We start from the raw sequence: 15,589 nt of genomic DNA on the forward strand, positions 1-15,589 counted from the left end.
GGAAATTAACAATGCTTGTTGTATTACATATTGATATCTTCAAAGTGGTTTCTCATGAAAACAGATAGAGACAAGCAATATTGATCAATCAAGGACTCAACAGTTTCTGAAAGACATACTTTTAATTGCTACTAAATTTGGTATTTTGATATACTACGTTGTCTGACAACATCAAACAAAGCTGAAATTACTAATTCCTAGATACATGGAGCTCATAATACTTTAAAATATTTGAATGAGAATTTTTATTTCAATTTTTAATTAAAGAAAACTACGTATTTCAGGAACTGTCTTTCAAAAAGAACAGTGTTTGACACTTGCAACATTGAGATAATGTCACTGCAAAAAACGATCATTTTCCAGTGTTTCTGAGGTTGAACATTTTCTTAGTCAATCCATTTTGTGTGAACTAATGAGAAATTTACATATATAAAAGATCTTCAATGTTATGAATGTAATATGACATTATATTATTGGACTAGGCTATTATAACTAATAAAGATAATTTGCTCTCTGACATTTTACAGACAAATTTATTTTTTCTCTATCTGTCAAAATGAAATATTAAAGCAGTCCATATGTGAATCCATATGCTTTAAAAAATATTTCTGAATTCACTAGTCAATATTTCACATAAGCTGAAATAATGTATTTCACCATCATAATGTAATGAATGAGTTGAATGAATACCACATAGACTAATAATCAATCTTGTAGGTATAAAAATAAAAATGATTATGCTGGATATGTAACTGGATATATATCAGACACCTCTCAAATTGTTAATGCTATCCTTTGAAATGTTTATTAGATTATAGATATTCTCTGTTGGGATCGATAAACAAGGTTAATGAAGTGTTGCAGTCTTAGCTGCATAATAGTTAAATAAAATTCAATTTAACGTAGAGAAATTTCTGCACTTTACTTACATTAAGTATTTTAAATGGCATCTTCTACATTAGTGTCATAAAGTGGTTTCTAAAAGACAAAACAAAATGAGAAACAAAAATGTTTCCATTCAGTAAAATTATTTGGTTTCTCAAGCAAAATTTGAAACAAGAAATCAAGAATATTTGACCCATTAATTATAACTTAATCTGGGAACATGTGGCTTTGTATATATATTGAAAATAAAACAGTAACACTTTAATAGCTGTTTCTCATCACAATTTTAATAGAAAACTACTGGCATGACCATTTTGTCACAGTAGTTCTAACGCAGTCCAAACATGGAACTTGCCTTGCTGTCAGATTGTGCGATGATTCCAGGATGTTAGGTAAGGAATCGAGAGTAATGGTATACTGCAGTCCATTCTGGAATCTCTCCACCATCACAGTTGCGTGGAATAAAACTTTAGATCAGATTTAGGTGAGACAGAGGTAACAGGTGTGTTATCTGACCGAAACGTGGAGTGCAAATGCAATGCTGATTGAATGATTCATAACATCTCTACTAAAACACAGTGTATGAAAACAGAAAACAGACTGAGCCGCGCAATCATTTATTGATAAGGCTAAGACATTCTTGAATACTAGAGGTCTTCACCTTCTGTGCCAAAAACTATTCCAATAAATAGACTAAAGGAAAAAAATTATCAATTTTACAGCGAATATGTTATTAACTTTGAAAATATCCAATCTCAGGAAAGATCTAAACACACATACACATTTTAAACACTCTAAATTATTTTTGTTTTAGACATTTTAGGCATAAAATTGGCAAATAGGTAACTAGAAAAACATGTTTTTTTCCTATGGAAAATGCTAGATATATGAATGATAATTGCTGGAGGGCATATGCCAAAAGTGTCGATGGTTTTGTACTAAAAATAATAGTGAAGAAATTATCTTTTAGTAGTTTACTAGAAAAATCATTTGATTTTTTCAAAATCACTCTAATTCAGAAACAATAAACTGGTGTCATTAAAATTCTGTCTGTTTTCTGTTACTGTAGAGAAAAAATAGATTGTGCAAGATATTATGAAATAATTAAAATACTGCTGTCTAAAGGTGAATCAAATTTATTTAAACTTACACTTGAATAATTTTTTTAGAAGTTGTTTTGGCCCGGGTCATAGTTATTTCTTTTTAATTTGGTTTAGTTCTTGAGGACCACTACAGGTGTCACATAAGGAAAGTCCACAGTTTGGTTTATTTTGAGCTCTTCATCATAATAGCAAGACCCAATAAATAAAAATTAAAATTGTAAAGTGTAAATTATTATACATGAATTTACATTATTATTGCAATCCATGCAGCTAGTGGGGTCCTGAAAGGAGAGGTGAGAGGTGAGGTGATATGAGATTAAGGAAAGACTAGACACATACTTAAAGGAAATCTGGGACTGGGTGGTACCAGATATCTCCAGTGGAAAAGCAGTGACAACCCAGCACAGTCTGTATTTTTATTTATACACAGTTAAAAGGGGGAAGCATGCAGTGGAGCCAAAAGTGCAAGTTCTCATCTCAGTATTTTGCTAAGAACACTGAAAGCAAAATATTCTCAGAGCTATCTGTGGTATAGTCAACACAGAAAAACACCAAGGCCAGACACCTGCTAGAATGGCTTTGCTGTTGTCCCAATACCTTGTGTATATGGCTCACCTCTGGCTCTCCATGTTCTTCAGGCTGGCCTTGATCTAGCCCTGCATATGTGGTTAATCTGCATCCTAGCCAATCCCCACACATTCTCACTACATGCATTATCAGTAAACTATGAGTTGTACTTAAAAATTTGAAATTTTCCTCTATGTGCCCAGTACTTTTACATCCCCCAAATGAGCAAGATATGTATATATGACTATAAAATGACATATATTTTAATATTAACATACACCAGTAAAATTTTAATGTTAACACACACCAATAAAATATTAACAAATTTAAGGAATAAACACTTTTCTGTATAAATAATATTTACCTTTTACCTACATGATTAAAATTTTATAAAAAAGTAACAACTTATAAAATATCATTTTAAAAATAAGGTGTAGAGCTGGGAATATAGCTTAGGGGCATGGTGCCTGTGTAGCAACCACAAGCTAAACAAAAAAGTATATTCATTACAGTTCAAGTAAATATATTTTATTATAGTTCAAGTAAATCAGAGAAAGAATTTTGTCTTTCTCAAAACCTGTTAAAAATACATTTTTGCTCGTAGGTAGAGGAAAAAACCAAAAAAGTTTTCAAGGCTTCTTTATTCATTTCAAACTTTCTAATTAATGATAATATATGAGAAATAATTTCAAGGTCATGGACAAATGAATTATTTTGGTTTCTATGTTTCTTTTATAAAATATGTCACAGAACATACCTTTCTTTATAAATTATAACTACTAGTAAATATTATATTTATTCATCCTCTTACTTTTCCATGGAAATGAGAATTTTCTATTCAATGTCTAGATTTTTAAAATCTAGACATTGTCTAAATTACACAATTGCCTGCTGGATAGTTTCTCTCTAATACGACATTGCTGTCTATATGTTTGCATGTATTTCTGAAGCTACCTGAAAATTCTTGTGAACACAGAGATAGGTAAAATGAGCCCTAGATTTTCACAAACACACATATGATAAAATTGACTAGTTTATGTACAATGTATTGATAAAGGCAGGAAGGCAGACAGCACTCCCAAAGCATTCAAAATGTTCTTTTAAAACATATTTAGCAAGGCATTTGTTAAAATTCTTTAAAAGGCATATGTCATTTAGATGAATTTATTACAAGAAATGAAACATAAACTCACAAACCAGTTTCTCTATTACAGTTTCTTCTGAATAAATATTTCTAAATTGTTTCTAAAAGATGATCAACTAATGTTATACAAGTAATTATTTCTGGTTAGCAAAATAGGAAGCATTACTTTCTTCAAGTTTTCTATAATTTCTGAACTATTTTCAATATAATTTTTAAAATTATAAATTGATTTTAAAAAAATCAATCCGAAGAATTTAAATGTCAGCAGTAGTGAAAATTCCTTTTATATTATATGTCTTCTATCTCATCTGCATATTAATAATTGTCCACTAAGATATTTCTCAGGATATTAAACAAAAAGGGTTACTAATAGCAGTCAGAAATTGATAACTATAAATTAGACCTTGAGCATATAGCATCAGAAATAAGAATGAACTTGATGTCATAGTGAAATCATGCATTAATTGATTTGTGTATAAATGAACATGATGTATTATAATTCTCAATTATATTAATATAGTATAGTTTTACCTTTTGGACTATAGAAATTTTCTGGCTCATACCAAATCCAGGTTATACTTTTTACTTCTTTGGCAATACTAGCAAGTCTCTTACTCTTTCCTCTGCACACCTCCACTTCTCATTTTTTAAGTGGAAATAACAATCTCATTGTGAGATAACGTAAATAAATACAAATATATCCTACAGCACAGGGAGAGGCAAGTTGGAACACAGTCCTCATCAATGGTCATGCTGTATCTGTATGTCGTTTGTCATCACTCCCTAGTGGAGGGAACTAAGATAAAATGCATTTTCATTTGCTTGAGTACTGCAGTATTTTGGGTAAGAATTTGTGTTAGATAACTTCTTATTCCCACGACAAAATGCTTGAGATACTTAAATTTCAAAAGTGAACAATTCACTTGGCTCAGTTTCAAATGTTCTGGTCCATTTTGATGGCTCTCCTTGCTTTGACCTTCCAGCAAGGCAGCACATCATGGCAGGACAGACACACCCGCGGAGAACAAAACCCATCACCTCTCGGACAAGAAAGTAAAAGCAAATGAAATGGAGCGAGTGTCCTCCACTCCCACTTGAGAACCTAAAATAATTTCCTTTTTAAAAATTGGATATATAAGCAAGTGATACTGAGTTTAAAAACTCCAGTATCTTCAAGAACACTTGTTTATAAAAGAAAAAAAGCACAACACAAATTGAAAGAGGGAAATCCAACATATCTATTTTTTCTACACTGCAGCACAGTATAAGTAGAATAATGTTGATATATGCCACATAAGGAAACATTTTTTGATGGTTCCTTTAAAGATATGACTATATTGCAACCTAATCACATAACACCGAGCTATTATCACCAGCATCCTTCCCCGACTCTTTTAAGAATAGTTGAGAAAAATTCTCATAAATAAGTAGGTTGCCCAGGATAGATATGGAGTTGCTATCCTCTTGCCTCAGCTATCCAAAATGCTGGGATTTACAAGCATGTGCCACCAAGTAGATGAAATAAACTTATTTAAACATATTAAGGAATAAATTCTTTATAACCAAAGGAAATTAGATAGGGTTTTTTCAATTTTTTTATTTCAAAAAGAATAAAAAATAACTTAAAAAATTAGAAATGATACAGAATTTCACTAAACAAGATGGTAGGAATTCAACAATGGTTATTATATTGCATGCTGTTGTCTTCAAATTAGCTTTTCAGATTACCAGATATAAGCATGCAAAACTGGTCCAAAAAATTAAAAGAAGAAATAAAATTTAAGCATTGACATTGACTGTTCCTTTCAATACACTAGTAGAAATCAGCAGTACAACTATCCTGGCTATCCTGGGTATATACAAATAAGATTTTAACAACAACTGGTATTGTGGGGGTTAAAGTGTAGATCTAAACTATCCCTCCAAAGACTTCTGGGTTCAGAAGTTGGGTTCTGAGAGGGGGATTGGATCACGAGGACTCCAACTTTACCAGTGATTTAATCCTTTGCTGGAGTTATAGTTTGTGTCTGCATGTCCCCCCAAATTCTCATGCAGTCATGGGGTAGGCTTCTACATATTTGACTGATCCATAGTCCAGTGCTGGGATTGTGGGTGTGAGTGCTACACCTGCCCTGGTGCAGATAGTTTGCTTATGGAAAGGAGATAGAGAGGATGTTTGCCGCCACTCCTCCACTTTTGGTCTTGCTGCTTTTGCTATCTTCGGCAGCCATGAACTGTTGCCCGCTGCCATGTGCAACCTGCCTTGCAGGCAGCTGACTATGGACTGAAAACTCCACAGACTGTGAGCTAAACAAAAGTTTCCTTCCTTAATTTTGGGCGTCAGGTATTTTGTCTCAGCAATGAGAAAAAAGTCACCAAGACTGCTGGACTCATAATTTGATGGTAATAGCGGGAGGTGAGGCCTGGCTGAAGGGAGCGGTCACAGGAGCAATGCCCTTGTGGTCAGTACTCTATCACCTTGACACCTTGCTCCTGAGCTCCTCCTCTGTCTCTGGCTTTCCTCTGGCATTCCCTTCCCCCACACCGTTCTGCCTCATAACCAGCCCAGAGCAATGGGGCTACGCCCTCTAAAACTGAGAACCAAAATAAACTTCACTTTCTTTAAGTTGTTTTTTTCCACATATTTTGTCACAGTGATGGAAAGCTGACTGACACAACAGGAGGGAAAGAAAAGCATTAAAACATTAACTGTGGAAAAATAGGGAAAGACCATTCTGAGTAAGTAAAATACAGCAACATAACCAAATCAAGGAGAATTTAAAATGGAAACACTGAACTGCTCTTTTGAAGTGGGAAACTAGTAGTAAGATATAAAACTTCAATGATAATTGAGTTTGAGTCGTTTCAATTTGTTCACTCATTTAACCTGGTAATTTAGTATCTTGTATAGACAAACATATGTTAACTAAGCTAAATCACTATTTGTTCAGCAGATTGCAGATGTTTCAAAACAAATATTAAGTTATTAAAAATACTAAATCATCACAACTGTGATCATATTCTGAAGAAAAACCATAGCATGTGATACAGTGTCATCAAGTAGAACTCCTAATTTTGTGATAAGGTACCCATATTTCTCTATTTTCTTCCCCATTCTTAACGTTCAAATCTCATATCTTCCTTTCCTTTCATACCTCCATGAATGTAGTCAAATTTATGCTTGATGAATAACCTAGTTCTTATTGTATGGGGAAATCTCCAAGATGTACCGTCTCATAGACTGCAAGGAGCGTTGTGCTTTCAAGGTCTTAAGAAGACATGAAGCCTAGAATGTGGGAGACCTTGGAGAAGGAGTCAGGATGTTGGCTGGGAACTTCATTCATTTTTATTCAACATATACGCAGTGAGCATCTACAATAGATTGTGTGCTGTTCTGGTGCTAACTCATTGAGCAAGATGTTGGATATTCCTGCTTACTTTGGTTTTCAATTCCAGTTAACAATGTAACGAATAAATTAATAAGCTCCTTTGAAATGTAATAACATACCTGAAAAGAATCGTCAAATGCTATCTATGGTTTCTTACAATCAAAGAACACCAACCCATTGTTAAACGTTGAAATCAGAACATGGAGCAGGAGACAGCTTTGAACTGGTGAAGCAGGTGAAAGCCTTTCTGCTTGGCAGCACTTCTGATTCAAGCAATGATAACAGTGTAGTTATCTGACGAATAAAAGCATACCACAAAGAAGAGCAAAAAACATTCCTCTCTGTAAGTGATACTGACATATTTAATGAAGAGACTAAAGCAGATATGCCTGGGGTTATTTTGAATTTTCAGAAATAAAAGACAAAGTAGGTAAGACCCATAGACTGTAAGGCAAAATTATTTATGGAAAAGGTAGATATTTTTTCAAATTTCAAATGAGAGTCGATGAATGATTTTACACTGGAGTTTCATATTCTAAGTTGCAGCTTTACAAGATCACATAGGCTGGGAAGCAGAAAGTCATTGTAAAAGATCAAAAAAGTAGAACCTGAAAAGATTACTTAGGAAGGTTACAAGATGTTAGATTCTATTTTGGAGAAAGGGATGCTGATAGAAGAAACTATTTGGAAAGGGTTTTGGAATACAACCAAATAAGTTAATAAAAAGAAGTTGAGGAAAAAGAACTAAATCAAGCACTGGGGGAACTGTTTTTCAGAGAAAGACTGGGATGATCTTACTCTACATGAGCTGCTTATTATTCCACATGCAAGAGAGTAGCACATTCAGCACTCAGAGGATACAACTGCAGTTCAGAGCCTAGGTGAAGTTTTGGAGACATACACCATTGCTGGTATTGAAATACTGTATGGAATGCAGATAAATGGAGCCAGAGGCAAGTCATGGGCAAGAAAATTGATAATAAATTGCAGCCTAAAGGTTTCCCAACTAAATTTATTTCTTGTGAGCCAATCTATGAACTACTTTTTAATGCTGAATGAGCTGTTTCTTGAAGTATGAGGGTTTGTTCAAGAAAGGGAATACATATGATATGATGATATATATATAGACAGAAAGATACATAGAGACATAGAAAGAAAATAGATGAACAGGTATGGGAGAAGGGATTGATCAGATGGAGTCTTTCACTCCTGTAATCAAGGAGTTGCTATATACCGCTGTTATTGAGTAGGATAAGGACCAACAATGTTTTCTATGTTCTTATTTGTCCCTGTCAATGAATTAGTCAGGACATTTGGTGAATGTGAAAGATTAATATTAATTTGAGGTCAGAAGTAAGAAAAAGACAAGAAAATGGAGAAGAAGCACAAAAAAGTGCTGAGAACGAAATGGCGCTTTGATGAAAATTAGAAGATGCTTCCTGCAAGCAGAACAAACCACTGCATGGACAAGAGGGCAGTGGCCGCAAAGTCAGTCGCGGCTGTCCTTGCATATCTTCTTCAATAGTTGATCAGGGGGTCCCACTTGATCTCGTACTAGCAGACTGGCACCCGGTGCCAGGTTCAGCTGGTTCTCATATCAGAAGGTTGGTGCTGAATGCACCAGCAAAGACAAAGAGCTGAAAATCAGAGTCTGAAGGCCAGAAACCTTAATTCTAGGGCAAGAAAGTATGAAAAAAGAGAAAATTTACCTGTGTTTTTCTTTTTTGGTTCTTGTGGGCCTTTAGGTAATTCAATGGGGCCAGTCACCAGTGAGTGAGTGTGGATCTTCCTTAACATTCCTTATATGAATGATTTTACACTGGAGAGTTTCATGTTCTAAATTACAGTTTTACAACTCTCATGGCAAGCTCATCCATAAGCACTAATAGGCACATTCAGCATTAGGTATTAAGTATCCTTTCATCTAGGCCAAAGGTAGAACTAAAATTAGTCATCACACCATATAATTGTTAAGCATAGGTGTCACACAATTTTAAGTATTACACAAATCCCTTTTGTAGTTTATTTGAAAAGATTGATGGATTTTGGACCAAAAAGAGTTCAGTAGTCTGGGAATTAAATAAGCTTAGCTTTGACTAAGTGATAACAAAAGAAACTGTAGTAAAAACTCACATTTTGCATTTGTCATTCATGTAAATGAAATTTAATGTGTTGAATCTTCAAAGTTAGATAAAATTAAGAAAAATAAAGTGGTTAAGCATGATTCCAATACCACTGATGATCTGGAAAAATGCAATTGATGTAAAACAAGGTGAAGACTATTATGAGTGTAAAAATGTATCATACTTGAGATGTTCAGTAGATCTTTATGCTCAGGTAGGGATTTGCTAATAAAGTCAATTATTTAGTTCAGGGAAGATGTGTATGTGGGAAGCATAAGCATGTGTTTGGCACTTTCATATGTGTACATATACACACATATCCATACATATTCGTGAAGAGATTGAAGCCAATGGTTTCAGACTATTTCTATAACTCATTGAAGAAATTTTTAAAATTCCAGATATAAGCATGCAAAATTGGTCAAAAAAGTAAGTATTAACTGTTCCTTTCAAAAATTTTGTGTGCTCTTACCTGGTAATCTGAACAACTAATCTGAAGAAAACAATATGCAGTATAACTGCCATTTGTGCATCCCTACCATCTTGTGTAGTGAAACTTATCATTTCTAATTTTTTTGTTTTTATTTTTTATTCTCTTTAATGGTTTGATCAATCTTCCATTCTTACATCTGGTAATCTGAGCACCTTGTTGAATATAACCGTATGTAATATAGCAACCACTGTTAATTCCTAGCATTTTGTTCTGAAATCCCACATCACTTTTATTGTTTTGGCTTTGTTTTGTTTTTGTCTATGTTGTTGGTATTTTGCCATTGTTCTTTTTCCATTCTTTTCATTTTTATTTACTTTTTTATTTTAAAAAATAAAAGAAGGAAAACATATTAACAGATAGACATCCATTTACCAAACAGCATATGAACAATACAAACAAAACAGAATTACAGACAAAGTTGCAGGAAATTAACCATGGTTGTTGTATTACATATTGATATCTTCAAAGTGCTTTCTCAGTAAAACAAATAGAGACATACAAGATTGATCAAAGCAGTGATCATTAACTATTCCATTCTGCAGAGCAATAGAAGACAGTAGTACAACTGTGTTAGCTGTCCTGTGTATACATACTTACATAAATTCCACTACTTTCTCCATTCTTTTTAAAATTAAAAAAATCCCATAAAGTAAAAGGCAATAAAGATATATGGAGTTTTCAAAAATAAATTTTCAAATCCTCAGCATTTTAAAAATGGATATTCCTGAGAGAACATTTTTGGTCAAAGCATCACGATGGCTGTGTGTTCTTGTTCCCTTTCACAATCACACTGCTCTCAGTTTTAAGAAAGAAAGTCTCTACCTTTTCAAATGTAATTAGGTTGACTCCCCACCTTCTACTCTTGGGCAAAATAACTAACACTCCTTTTTAAAATTAACACTAATTTCATCAAGAAACCATCATGTTATATAAGATAGAGTTTATGTCTTGTCCTAATATATACATTTGGTGTAAAGAATCACATTATAAATAGTTTAGCTTAAATTAAAATTCCCTAAGTTTAGGCATATTAATGATTGAAATGGTAAAGGTGTTGATAATTTTCACTTAATGAATTCATGTTTTCAATTTCCATCTATTGTCAAAAATTTCATTGTTCTTCATGGAGGACCCCTTGAAAGTAAGCTAAATTAGGTAGAAATATTTAAAATCCCCAAACATCTTTGTTTTCTAATGTACAAGCCCATTGCAAGGCACCATATGTCCCTTACACCGTTACTGTATAGTGAAAGTTTGATTCCCTGATGTTCATATATTGTAATTCTAACCAAAAGACGAAGACATCTACTCATATTGTACTTTATACCTGATATAGACTTGATGTGGGATGTCCCACAAGATCTCTGTTGAAATGTCTCCAGATGCTAATGGCTGCAGTCAAAACTTTGGGCAGAGAATCCTAGTTGGACGAGGTAGGTCACTGTTATTTTTAAAGATTATAGACATATTTTATACGTTTAGCAGTGTATTTGTAGTTATAATTGTGTAATTATCATTTCACATTAAGTAAGTGTAAAAATTAAACTATTACACTACAGCATAGTTTATGGAAGTACTGTTAATTTTAAAAAACCTAGGGCATTTAGTACAGGGAGTTTTAAAGATTTGAACTCATACTATTGAAAGTTATGCAAAGGTTTAAATGCAAGATTCATACTTATGTTTTAATAAATCCCACACTAATGAACTTATTCTAAATCTTACAGGTAACTAGAAATGCTGAAGAAATGTTTTCTCTAAATAATTTAAATTTGAATACTCCATTTCACTCCATAATTTGTAGCTAAAAATATGAAACCTACTTGATATGATCTATAGAAAATTTCAGACTTTCTCAATGGTTAAACAAGCATTTCAGGGTGTGGGCATGTGCACGTATGAAAATGCATGCTTACATGCATATCATCATTTTTGTTTTTATCTAAGAAGAATAATTTATGTAATTTACTATTGCTGATAGTTGGCAATATAAATGATTCCAATGAAAATGAAACAATAATTGAATTACTGCTGTGACTGTAAGGCAATTCTTACTCTAGTTTCTTGTATTCCAAAGCCCAACACTTGTAAGTTTACCACAGACCAATTCATAATCATACAAGATTTATGTCTAAATTTTGATACTGTTATATGAAGGGTGATCATCAGTACTTCAGTATTTTAGAAGGGGAAAGTTTGGAAGGCTAATTAAAAACAGGAAGAATATTTAGGAAGAAAATTTTTAAAATGAGGGCAATTCAGAGAGTAGAATATGTAGAAGTCTGAACCTGGTTTTAGAAGATCAACCATCAATAAACTTCTGAAAGCATATCTGGATTACACAGTATTATGAGTATTCACAATGATGACTTCAAATCATCACATGCAGCTTAGATTATGTTCATTATTACCTTTTGTATTTTTAAAATTATTACAAGATATAATGTAGAAAATAATCAAAAGGATTATGATTCTCGAATGCTTTACTGAAAAGCTTGTATTTTTAATTGCTAAAAAGTGCAATGTTTTCTTATGCTGCCTCAACTGAAAATATCAAACAAGGCAGACATTCCTAGTTCCAGGGTAAACTGAGTTCACCATAACCTAAAATTATTGAATGAAAAATTTTCAGTTCACATCCACTAAAGAAAACTGCACATCCCAGAAATAGTTTCTAAAAAGAACAGTCTGACATTTATTGCATGAGATAATGTCACTGCAAAAGAGGTCATTTTTCTAGTGTCTTTAAGATTGAACACTTTCTGAATTAGTCAAAGCATTTGATGTGATGTAATGAGAAACGTACATTTATAATGGTTTTTTCATGGTATCAATGCAAGCTAAACTGATGCTATTAGACCAGGTCACTATAATCAGTAGTGGATAATTTTCTGTCTGATATTTTTCATATGTGACATACTTTATCTCTGTATGTCAGAATGAAACATTAAAACATCATATGTATGTATTCATAATGTAGCTTTTAAAAATTCCTGAGATACTTATAACCAAGTATAGTTGATATGGTTGCAGTGACCTAGATTTCAGGTATTCACTGTGAGAATAAAGAAACATTATATTCTACTTACGTAATTATTAAATAAAATTCAGTTTAAACTACATAATTAGGCTAACTTTAATCATAGAAAATATTTTAAATTACATCCTCTCCATAGTCTAGATGTAGGCCCACATTTGCTTAAGTGGCCTTTAAGAGACAATTCAAAATGAGAAGCAAAAAGAAAAGTATCCTTGTTATAGTTTGTGTCTGGGTATCCCCCCAAAGCCTCATGTGGTCATGGGGCAGGCTTTTAGAGCTTGATTGATTATGGGTGTGAGAGCTACACCCACCCTGGGGTGGATAGTTTGCATATGTAAGGGAGAGGAAGAGGGTGCTTGGGGCCATTCCTCCCTTTTAGTGCTTGTTGCTTTTGCTGTGTTCTGCCACCATGAGTTGTAGCCTTCTGTCATGTGCCACTCTGCCTCGTAACCTGCCAAGTATGGACTGAAACCTCCACAAACCTTAAGTGAAATATACCTTTCCTTCCCTAACTTGGGGCATCAAGTATTTTGTCCCAGCAATGAGAGAAAAGGTAACCAAGACAATCCTTAAGTAAAACCAATTCAATTTCACAAATGATCTCTTAAAAGAGACATCAAAAATTATGGATGATTAATCATGATATAATCTTTTGGACATGTGGCTCTGTATACATATTCAATATGAATATAGTATTGAATTTTAGGACTTTTCTCATTATGTTTCTTATGGAAAAGCAATGGCATAACCAGTTTTCCCAAAGCAATTCTCACCCTGTCCAGAAATGGCGGTTAGTTATTGTCACAGTGCCTGGTGACCATGAGAAGACGTTCTGTAAGGTATGAAAAATGTTGGCTGCCATTCATTCCCTTCAGGAATCTCTTCAAAATTATTGCTAGAAAGAAAACTTCAGGAGAGGATTAGGCAACACAGACGTAACAGTCAGATTCTGATAAAACTCTGAAGTGAAAATGTGATATAGATTGAAAACAGATTCTCATGCTTCTGTAATTAATGAAGCAAAGTGTAGAAAATCTTCAGTATATAAACAGATCAGGAAGTGAGTGATGTAAAGATGTGTGACTAGAGCTAGGATATTCCTACAATTTAAGTCTTAGAGTTCTACACCATAAATCAAGATTGTAATATAGAGATTGTAATGAAGCAGGTGTTTAAATATACAGAGAAAATGAACTAATTGTTTGTCTTAACAATAGCCAAAGTCTTTAATGCCCTAAATATGATAATAAGTTAAATATGGTCAATATGATTAATAAATATGATTAATAATTATGATGATAAATAAATTTAAATCCCATTAATATTCCTCCTATCATTTATTTTAGCATGTAATGCTTAATAAATCACAAGAAATAAGTAGATTAGTTAATTTCCTATGGAAAATGTTAGATATGGGAATCTTAGTTTCAGCAAAAATCTCTTCCAAAAATATTGATGGTTTTGGTGGTAAATAACTTTGAAGGATCATCTTTTTGTACATTGCTGATAATATATTTGAGTTTTGAAATAACTGTAATCAAAATGAGAAAATGGTACCATAAAAATATTGCAATATATTTCTGTTATTATAGAAAAAAGTCAGAATGTTCAAATGCTATGAAATAATTAATGTACAAATGAGTAAAGAAAACCAAATTTAATTAAAATTTATTCCTTGATGAATTTTTCCACCACTTGCTTTCTGTCAAGGTTATAGTCATTTGATTTAATTTCACTTAGTTTGCTAGAATCACAACAGGGTCTGTAACCATTGGTTGAGATATGTCAACTTCACTGGAGTAAGAACTGTCTAAAAGACTAGTAAAGCTCAGTGGTTGACTGAACGACTGATGTGGAGACCACAAACTGAGGAAGGAAGATGTGAGCTAACTGTGGGGAGCACCATGTAGCTTGTAGCCTGGACAGAATAAAATAGGAAAGAAGAAGCAAGTCTTCCCCTTTTCATCAGAACCATTCTGGTGATTACCATTGTCTCTGGACGCTGGTCTCCAGTTACTTCAGGCTTCCGGCACACACTCTATACTTTCAACAGAGACTGCCGATTTCCAACATTTACTAACACGGGTGACTCTGCAGTGCCCTTGCAGGTCTGGGACCTCCAACTGCTGCTGGTCTTCCAGCTCTCCAGCGGCCCTCTTTCCACTTTGGATTCTTTCTCTGGTTCCGCAAAAGGCCATCAGGTCTCTTCTTATTCTGATTCTGTAAGCCTAATAAATCCCTTGTATTATTATACATACATTTTATATTGATTCTGTTCCTCTTATGAACCCTGATTCACACAGCCTTTGTTTCCAGCCGTGCATCTAGAGAGACAGAGTTACAAGGCTAAATTTCTCTAATTGGTTAAGTGGTTCCTGAAGTTGTCTCTCTAAAATTTGGTGACACCAAATGAAGTAGTGTAGAAAATCTTCAGGATAAATAGATAAATAGATCAGGAAGTGGGTCATGGAAAGATTTGTGACTAGAGCTCACAAATTGTGATACTCCTAACAATTTAAGTCTTAGAGTCTTTAAGTTTCCTTGCCTTTGCTGATCATATGGAGAGTATTGACAGTTTGTAGAGTGAACTCTTTATAGTAATACACAATATTCATCCACCTGATTATCCTAATTCACTGCTTGTGAGATCTAAGTAATTTACTGACTATAACTTTTGGTAATTTACTGACTGTATATATTACTTTATGTTTTATTTAAAACAATAAAAAGGATATAGAATTTCAAAACAGGATGATAGGAAATTAAAAATGATTATTATATTGCATATTGTTATCTTCAAAGTAGTTGCTCAGATTACCAGATATATGCATGCAAAATTGATCAA

The 15,589-nt window shown here is 33.4% G+C and overlaps 1 long non-coding RNA gene across 1 annotated transcript in view; it reads right to left on the reverse strand.

The window, feature by feature from the left end:
- Positions 1 to 13,703, reverse strand: part of LOC106148972 — a 28,081-nt gene extending 14,378 nt beyond the window's left edge. Inside the window, exons 1-3 of the long non-coding RNA XR_001234803.1 lie at positions 13,518 to 13,703; positions 11,032 to 11,145; positions 8,798 to 9,012 (exon numbers count right to left, since the gene is read on the reverse strand). This is a non-coding gene — a long non-coding RNA (uncharacterized LOC106148972). The remainder of the gene's footprint in view (positions 1 to 8,797; positions 9,013 to 11,031; positions 11,146 to 13,517) is intronic.
- Between the last annotated feature and the right edge of the window lie 1,886 nt (positions 13,704 to 15,589).

The sequence above is a fragment of the Chinchilla lanigera genome, unplaced genomic scaffold, assembly GCF_000276665.1.
Source record: "Chinchilla lanigera isolate Chin_1 unplaced genomic scaffold, ChiLan1.0 scaffold00003, whole genome shotgun sequence".
Classification (NCBI taxonomy): domain Eukaryota; kingdom Metazoa; phylum Chordata; class Mammalia; order Rodentia; family Chinchillidae; genus Chinchilla; species Chinchilla lanigera.